Here is a 9198-nt window from a genome sequence, read left to right on the forward strand (position 1 = left end):
GCCAATATCCAAATTCACACCCATTCATCCCGTTTTAAATTGCCCACGAACTGGTCACGAACTCACATCAAAACAAACAGAATTTAACAGTTCTAATGGTGCTATGTGTCAGTTTGCACGATCAGGTGTTCTCACGTTACCTACAGCTGAAATTATAGCAAAATACAGGCTATAATTCTCCCCAAGATTGAGATAACATCACGCAGACAACCGTTTTGTTTGAAAATAAACCTAAATCAATGTGTTTGCTTTCCATAACATTCAAAGTGTTATTAGAATATATAAGTAATCTAAAAGTAATTTAGAATTGGTTTAATATTAAGTGACAGATGTTATACTGAGACCCATCTGAAATCAACTAATCTGTATTCATTTGCTTATTCAGGGTGAAGGTAGTTGCAGGAACGAAAAGCATAGTGTCAGCGACACACACACACACACACACATTTTCAGAACCGCTTGTCCCAAACAGGGTCGTGGGGAACCGGAGCCTAACCCGGCAACACAGGGCATAAGGCCGGAGGGGGAAGGGGACACACCCAGGACAGGATGCCAGTCCGTCGCAAGGCACCCCAAGCGGGACTCGAACCGGGTCCAACCCACTGCGCCACCGCGCCTGTGGTGTTTTACACCAAGAACGAATCCTTGAGAGTTTTGTAAAAGAAAGGTTCCTGCCAGCCTGTAGGGTGTAAGTTGACAAAGGATAATTGTCATTGGTTAGTTCCTAAAAGAAGCGGGAACCGTTATTGGCGGCACTATATATAACGGGGGTGTTTTCGCGCAAAAAAGAGATGAGGTTCCGCGGTGTGAAGTGCGTTTGTGACACGAGCTACTGTTCTTAATAAACTCTTTGTTTTGCACACTTCAGGTGTTCCAGTGCTTTGTTTCAGGGAAACCTCCAAAGAACGGTGTACCTTCCTTTTCGGACACCACAGCGCCCCCCCTATTTTGGTTCATACAATAATAAATTTATTTCAGTCACCATGGGATTTATGATGTTATTTGCCATAAATGCGATACATCGACTGCTGTAGTATTGTGAGATAGAAGCGGCTGTTTGTAGTTGTGGTGGGGCCTGTTTGGGGGGGGAAATTGAGGGCCGTTTTTTACTCCAAGTCCGTCCCTGCCTCAGGGTGACTGAGGGTCAGAGACTCACAGCTGCCCTTTAATAAGGAGGTGAAGTAGGGAGGGAGTGGAACAGTTTTGCATGAGGACGAGTGCATAATATGTGATGTGTGTCGATGTAACATTTCTCTAAAAAGTCAACCGACGTTCATCTTTTTCCTGATATTCATTTGAGCAGGTATATAAATTTTTGTACATTTGTCACTGAAGGATTCACTGTGCTTTAATTTCACATTATTGTATATTCTAACAACATACAGAATGCAGTAACGACAACATGCAGTTCGTAGTTAAGAGAAGTGGATTTCATCAACAGACAGTGTTAGAGATGTAGATAGGCAATTCTCGAAGCCCAGGTTCACCAGCGCCACCATTTTTACCGGTGGACATTTCATGAATAGTTGCTTAAAGAATTCGGAGGAAATACAGAGTTAGTTGTGACAGATGATGCTATTCACATTTATGGAGCTGTTAGAAGATCTGGAGAGAAGCTGGTCCAAAAAAGGTGTGTTTTGAGACCTTTTTTGAATGTTAAAGGGATTCAGCAGTTATGAGGGTAAAAGTGAGTTCATTTCACCAAAGCAGAGGAAAAACCAAGAACTAATACTTTGGACTTTTTCGAGCGTGAAACCGCCAAATCGTCAGAGGTGGAGGACCTCTGCACTCTTGATGGGGTGAAGAGAGTGATCAGGCCTTGAAGGTACTGGAGGGCAAATCCTTTGACCATTTTATAGGCTGTGATCAGAGTTTAACAGCCATGGAGTGAGATGACGAAGGGAGGTGTATAGGAATGTTTTGGCTGGTGGAACACAACTGCTGCAGCAGCATTCCAGATCAGCTGAAGAGGCTTGAAGCCAGAGGCTGGAAAACCAGATAGAAGGGAGTTGTTGTAGTGCAAAGAAAATCGCATCATAACTTGGTCAGGAGCTCTATAGAGAGTGTTGTGAGATATGGGCAGAGGTATCTGCAAGATCAGCTTATGGCTTAATTGTGTCGGCAGAAAACTTATTACTGTACTGCAACATTTTCTGATCACTGTAAAAAAGCTGAAGAAGAGGAAGGATATTTTTAAAGAATTACTGATGTTTCAGCTCCAAGTTATTTGTATAAAGCACAAAGGAAAAGCAAAGTGCCAGTACTTCAACAATTTTGTTGGTGATGAAATCAAATTGTTCAAATGTAAATGAATGGTGACAGATTTATTACTAATACCATAATACATCTTCATAGCAGGGATGAGCCTCTTTGCTCCAGACAACTCTGACCCAGCCTTTACATAATCGGTTATGGATAGTGATTGATTAATAGTATTGTGATGGCGCTGGAGGGAGCTGAAATAGCTCTGTGTAAATAGTTATGATTAATGTTTATTTCTGTACGTAGTTTGGTGTTGTTTTATTGTTCATGCACAGTTCATCACAAGGGGAATTCTGGGGAGTTCTGGGGGTAGAGCCTTAACTGTTGGGTGAAGTGGAGGGGGGCTGGGAGCATCTTAGTTGAACTCTCCACTGTTCATGAGTGACTCAGTACTGTCTGGAACGTCTTTGTTAAGACCGCTGAAAACGACACGGACAGACTTAATAAAGAGTCTGTTCCTTTTACCCCGACTCCTGAACCTGTTTCTACTAGGTCCACGGGGAACACTAAAGCATATAATTCAAGCAAAACACATTCTTAAGGCTCATCAATGCGTAATATGATATACTGTACAGATAGTTAGTCTTACTTTGTGCCAGGAGGCTGTGTGTGTCATTATCACAGTGGTCTCTCTCACCTGTCCCATGATGCACTGAGCACCTGAAAATGTTCATTGTTGAGCTCTACTTTGTGAAAACTCAAAAACATGGTGTGTTTTCGTCAGCACAGGAAACATGTAGTGCTGTGGTAAAGTTCTACTTGTTAGCTGAAGTTTACCAGTGTCTCTCTTTTCTACAGCTGTTCTGCCATAAATAAAGAAGATTTTTACAGTTTTTTATTTGCGTGAAAGTATCCAGCTGCATAACTCGAAAGAATGTTGCACATACATTTCAAAAATGCAGGGATGAGCCTCTTTGCAGAGTTGGAAACATGCTTTTTTTTGGACTTTACGTACATTTGTGATTATAGTTCCATGTGCCTTTACTCCTCGAGCTCAGTCCACAATTCTCCAGTCTGCTGGAATCTAACAGATCATTAAACTGTTTTATATCCAAATGTTTTCTTAAGTTTCACAGTTACCCTCTGCCTAACAATTTTTGATGATGGCTTTCAATCAATAAAAACTCAAATATTTTGTGTTACACTCATCAGGCAACTGATAGTCAGCACAGTTATTGAGTTGGTAGTACTTCATAAAACATACATTTTTACTTAATACACACACACACACACATTTTCTGAACCGCTTGTCCCTTACAGGGTCACGGGGAACCGGAGCCTACCCGGCAACACAGGGCATAAGGCCGGAGGGGGAGGGGACACACCCAGGACGGGACGCCAGTCCGCCACAAGGCACCCCAAGCAGGACTTGAACCCCAGACCCACCAGAGAGCAGGACCCGGTCCAACCCACAGCACCACCGCACCCCCTTTACTTAATAATAGTTCATGGATAATTATTGGTTGTCCCTATACTATGTTATAAAACTGCAGGCAGTATTGCATCAAAACTGCACTTCCCTGCTATAGAGCTAATGAGCAAAACTGTACCCAACACTCTACACTTCTCTGAGTATTTCCTACAGTGACATCTTCTGGCCAGTGGTTGTACTGCACTGAAATTCTCTCACATCAGGAAGTCTGTCATAGTCCACCGTAGAAGTTTGAATTTTAAGTATTCAAATTCGGAATAATTTCTAATGAATAATTAAAAATTCCTCGTGGGTTAATGCAAGAATATTGAACAAGTTTTGAGACTGCAGAATAATGTAGTATGGACAGGTTCTGACTGAAGTAAAGTTTTTATTCTGGAGAAAGTGTTTGTATCAAACATTCCACGCTGCAATTGGGTTGATTCAGTCAGAGAAATGCACACACACACATCATCTGGAACTGCTTGTTCCCTACAGGGTCGCGGGGAGCCGGAGCCAAACCCAGCAACACAGGGCATAAGGCTGGAGGGGGAGGGGACACACCCAGGATGGGACGCCAATCCGTCACAAGACACCCCAAGCAGGACTTGAACCCCAGACCCACCAGAGAGCAGGACCCGGTCAAACCTAGTGCACCACCGCACCCCCCACCAGAGAAATGCATCTATTTTCAAAATACACACACACACATTTTTAGAACCGCTCATCCCATACAGGGTCGCGGGGAATCGGAGAGTACCCGGTAACATAGGGCATAAGGAACACACCCACGACAGGACACCAGTCTGCCATAAGGCACCCCAAGCAGGACTTGAACCCCAAACCCACCGGAGAGCAGGGCCCGGTCCAACCCACTGCACCACCACGCCCCACCTTTCAAAATATAATTAATATATAATTCCTGTTGGTCCATAAGGTATGATGTCAATACCTGTCACAGACATCAGCAGGATAGATAGTAGACAGTACACAAGTACATTGAGGAAGGCATCCTGCCAAAATACATCTCTGTGAAAAATAAAACTGTTTGGGAAAGCTTGTGTGTACTATTCCAATTTTTCTAATGTTATTACTGATAAATTACATTTTGTTATATTTTAAATGAAATTCTGCTGATGTATGGTTTTCGAAGGGTTTCTCTGCCAGATTGCTTATTATGTCAGAACTGGTAGTAAAGAAGTGTTTGACGAAGACAACAGTAATAATGTGGAATTTTTGATAACACAAACTTATAATAAAAAAGCCAAACAAAATAAACTTTAAATTATTAAAGAAAATGTTGCAAAATTGAATTCTTAACAGGAGAACAGTGAGAAAGACTTTACAAAAGGCCACTGACACAGTAGGGGCGAAGGTGAATAGTTACAAAATGGCTTGAAAAAAAGTTTCTGAAATTCAACTGGGAGGACATGTGATGTTGGGAGGACATCTGTTCCACAGCATGTGAGCTCAGAACTGAAATGTGGAGTGGAATTCTATTATTAAAAATCTGCTTTGATTAAGCTGAAGAGCAGGGCGGTTCATTCAGTGGACTCTCAAAAAGAAGCCAGATGGAAAAAAAAATCATTTTAACCTGGACATTTTAATATTAATGACATAAATATTTCAGTACAGTAGAGAAATGTCTCTTCCGAACAGTTCATAATAATATTTGTTGCCAATTCCATCTTCTGCTAGTTCTACCATGTGGACAAGAAGAACAAGACAGTGCTGCATGGACACACTTGAGTGACCCTCAGTGTGAGATGTACTGGAGCAGTTATTGTACAGCCCTGCAGTGTCTCCACTCACTGTGTCTCCTGCACAGTAATAAACTGCAGTGTCTTCATCCTTCAAGTTGTTCATCTGTAAATACAGCTGGTTCTTGTTGTTGTCTACGGAGATGGTGAATCTGCCTTTAAAAGAGCTGCCATAGTAGGTGCTACTGCCATAAATATAAGCAATCCATTCCAGCGGCTTCCCAGGAGGCTGTCGGATCCAGCCTATATAATTGCTACTGAAAGTGAAGCCAGAGGCCGTACAGGTGAGTCGATGAGATTCTCCAGGCTTTTTAACTGCTGCTTCAGACTGAGTCAGTGTCTGACCAGTAACACCTGTGGAAAGAAAACAAACATTAAACCTCCATCTCAGTACTCAAGAGCAGACGCAGCTTATATGTGTCATTAAAATGTACCTGTTAAGCATGTTGTCATTATGAGGAGAGCAGTTAAGAAGGTCATGGTGAATGTGTGTGACTGTGGTAAAATGTCAGTTAAAGCAGCCAGAACTCGGCGTTCGTTCCCTCTTTGCTCAGTGCACAGATATAAATGTAGAAGGAAGAGCTCAGTTTGCATGAACTCCTCCCTCTGACTGGACAGGTGACACTCAGTTTAAAAGGAGGATTCAGAGCTGTAGGCAGGTCCACATGGAAGGTCTCACAGCAGGCACTTCATCCTCATTGTACTTCATCATCACTGTCACATGGATATAATATACTGTACAAGTAGTTGGTCTCCTCTTGTGGCAGAAGGCTGTGTGTGTCATTCTTACAGAAGCCTCCAGTGACATTTATTTTTCTAATATACCGTATGGGTGGTAGGGGGGTGTGGTGGCACAGTAGGTTTGGCCGGGTCCTGTTCTCTGGCAGGTCTGGGGTTCAAGTCCGGCTTACGGTGCCGTGCAACACATGGGCGTCCCGTCCTAGGTGTGTCCCCTCCCCCTCCAGCCTTGCGCCCCGTGTTGCTGAGTTGGGTTTTGGTTCTCTGCGACCCTACTCGGGACAAGCGGTTTCAGTCAATGTGTGTGTGTGTGCGTGTGTGTGTGTGTGCTTGCTTGTGTACGGGTGGTTCAGCTGTATCCTGAGACTGGCCTCCTCAGTAGTAGCCTGACCAGCCTGTGCCTATATACTACTGCCAGTCCCCTACAATAGGTTTCAGACCACTATGACCCTGTGTTCAGACAAACGGTTATGGATAGTGACTGAGTAATAGTATATTATTCTTAAATAAGCTCAAGAATGCTTAGTAATGATGAACAAAATTACTGAGTCAATTCTGCATCATTATTATGGATTATTCACTATCAACAGGAAATTATGTATAATAATTGGTCAGTACCACCCAATGAGCCAGAAAATGTCATGCAGTACAGGGTCAGGAAATGCACCTCAGTGCTGTGGACCAAATGAGAAATGTACCGCTCTACCCTTCTCACAGCCTTTATTAGAGCGACATCCTCCGGCTAGTGGTAGTACTGCATTATAATTCCCTCATCAACTGAAGGGAATTCATTTATTTACATTTACATTTACACAGATATTTCAATTATTCTTTTCCTGCTGAATAGTGCATTACAAAACCCAGATGGAAATTGGAAGTTCATAAAAGTTCATTTGCTCTCCAGCTGATTCATCAAAACAATTAAATTTTGAAATAACATATTGAAGTCCACTTGGAGTTTAAAAAAGACTCACAGGAAGCAGCTGCCAGCAGTAACAGCAGAGACACAGGGAACATGTTTGTGCTGAAGCTGAACTGGAGTGAAGATCTATGAGTGTCTCCTGCTGGGGTTTGTGTCCATCACTGGTATTTAAGAGTCAGGACTAAGTCATGTTTGCATACACTGGGGGTGTGGTACTATAGTAACTGTGTGTAAATTACAGGTATAAAGGAGGAAACTTTACTTACTGTACTGTTGGACCGTGGGCAGGACTGCACTAAAGAATGAACTGAGTCATCTGTTCAAACAGCTTTATCACTTTGGGGTTTTTGTTTAATGTTCTGTGTCAATATGTGTTTTGTCTTACCAGACTGATCAGGACTCTCAAACAATGCAGAATTTGTTTGTCTCAAAAATTTAACCCACCACTGCAGTGATTCCATCAAATGTAGTACATCTTCTTTGAAAATACAGAAAGAAATTCATCCACAGAGACACTTCAGTCATGGGCAATTGATACTGACAAAGACTTAGGAGGAAAGCATGGTTTTGAGATCCAATGGGCTTGGTTGAGCTCAAGGTATGATCCAAAATGTCATTGTTCAAAAAGTGAGGGTCGACATTCAACGGGTCACAGTTTTAATTTGAACATCGTAACCTAAGGAGTTATCTTTGTGATTCGAAGAACAAGTTTTGAGATCCAAAAGGCTAAGAAGAAGGAACAAAGCTGATCGCAAACAGAGCAGATGTTTCTCAAAGAGATTATTGCAAGGAGCTCTCTATCTTTTAAACTGTATTTTGCCAATAAACTAAACAGTCTGGCTTCACCTTAATGCAAAATACAGATGAAACAGTCCTAGATACCTGAGATAAGAGCTCTCCCCGAACCTAGAAGTGGAGTGTATGAAATCTCTCGCTGTTGGTGCGGCTGAGTGGCTCCGGGGGTGACGCCCCCTATGTTCATCCTGAGTCTGATCCTCAGGGATCATGACATTTAGATGATTTTGTGTGTTCTTCCCATCTGGTGAAGGGTTCAAATGACAGTGGTACTTGGATCATTTTGAAATTATACTGCTTTGTTTGTATACACTGTTTTCAGAGTTTGCATGTTCTCCAGGGGCTCTGTTCTCCTCCTACACTCCCAAGACATGCTGTTCAGGTTCACCCATAGTGTGTGAGTGACAAAGAGTGTGTTCTGCTGCTGTATGGATGAGTGACCAATTGTAAGTAGTGTATCTGGCAGTGTAAGTCACCTTAGTAAATTAGGTGTGTGGGCTGATAACACTACATAGAGTTCAAAGACAAAAGCATCTGCTAAATAAATGCAATGTAAATGTAGTTACTGGTCAAGGAGTTCCTCAACATCTCAGTCCTGCTCTTCATTAAGATTAACTGGGGCAGGTAGTGTGAAGCTGTGCTGAAAGATGTTACATAAGTGGTACTTTTTATGAGCTGCAGTAAGGACAGGAAATGACATCAGTGTTTTGTGCTGTAGCAATATTTGCATTTTCAAGATCTTAAAAAGATAAAATATTCCACAGATTTTAGGAGAAACATTATGTTCATAATTTTTCAGCCTGTCTGTCTGCTGGTTCCTCTGTACGAGATATAATAAGTGAAAACACTGAGCTCTGATAGGCGGTGTAGGACAAATGAGTTGAACCTGTAAGTGTGGTGGGTATTCCTCAGAGTGCTTTGGTTTCCTTAGCCTTCCTGTTTAAATGGAGATAAAGTTGACAGGATAAATAAAGACCAGATTCATGAATATTTATTCCTTTTTGGGTGACATGTGACAAGAATGTTGCAGTTGATTGTGAAGTTTGCAATTTGCAGGTTTAAGAGATCAGTAAGGAGACAGAAGAATAGAAATACCTGAACCTGATGAATCTCCCTGGTCCAGAAAAGGTCGAGACCAAGCGAAAGACCTCAGCTTCAAAGCTTTGACTGACCACAGTCCTGTACAGTAGGCATATGAAACAAGAAGAGACACCAATGAACAGTGAGAAAACTCACACCCAGAGTCTGAAGCCGCTTGTCCTAAGCAATGTCGCAGAGAGCTGGAGCCTGAGCCAGCAACACAGGGCATA

Source organism: Scleropages formosus, chromosome 3 (genome assembly GCF_900964775.1).
Source record: "Scleropages formosus chromosome 3, fSclFor1.1, whole genome shotgun sequence".
Classification (NCBI taxonomy): Eukaryota; Metazoa; Chordata; class Actinopteri; order Osteoglossiformes; family Osteoglossidae; genus Scleropages; species Scleropages formosus.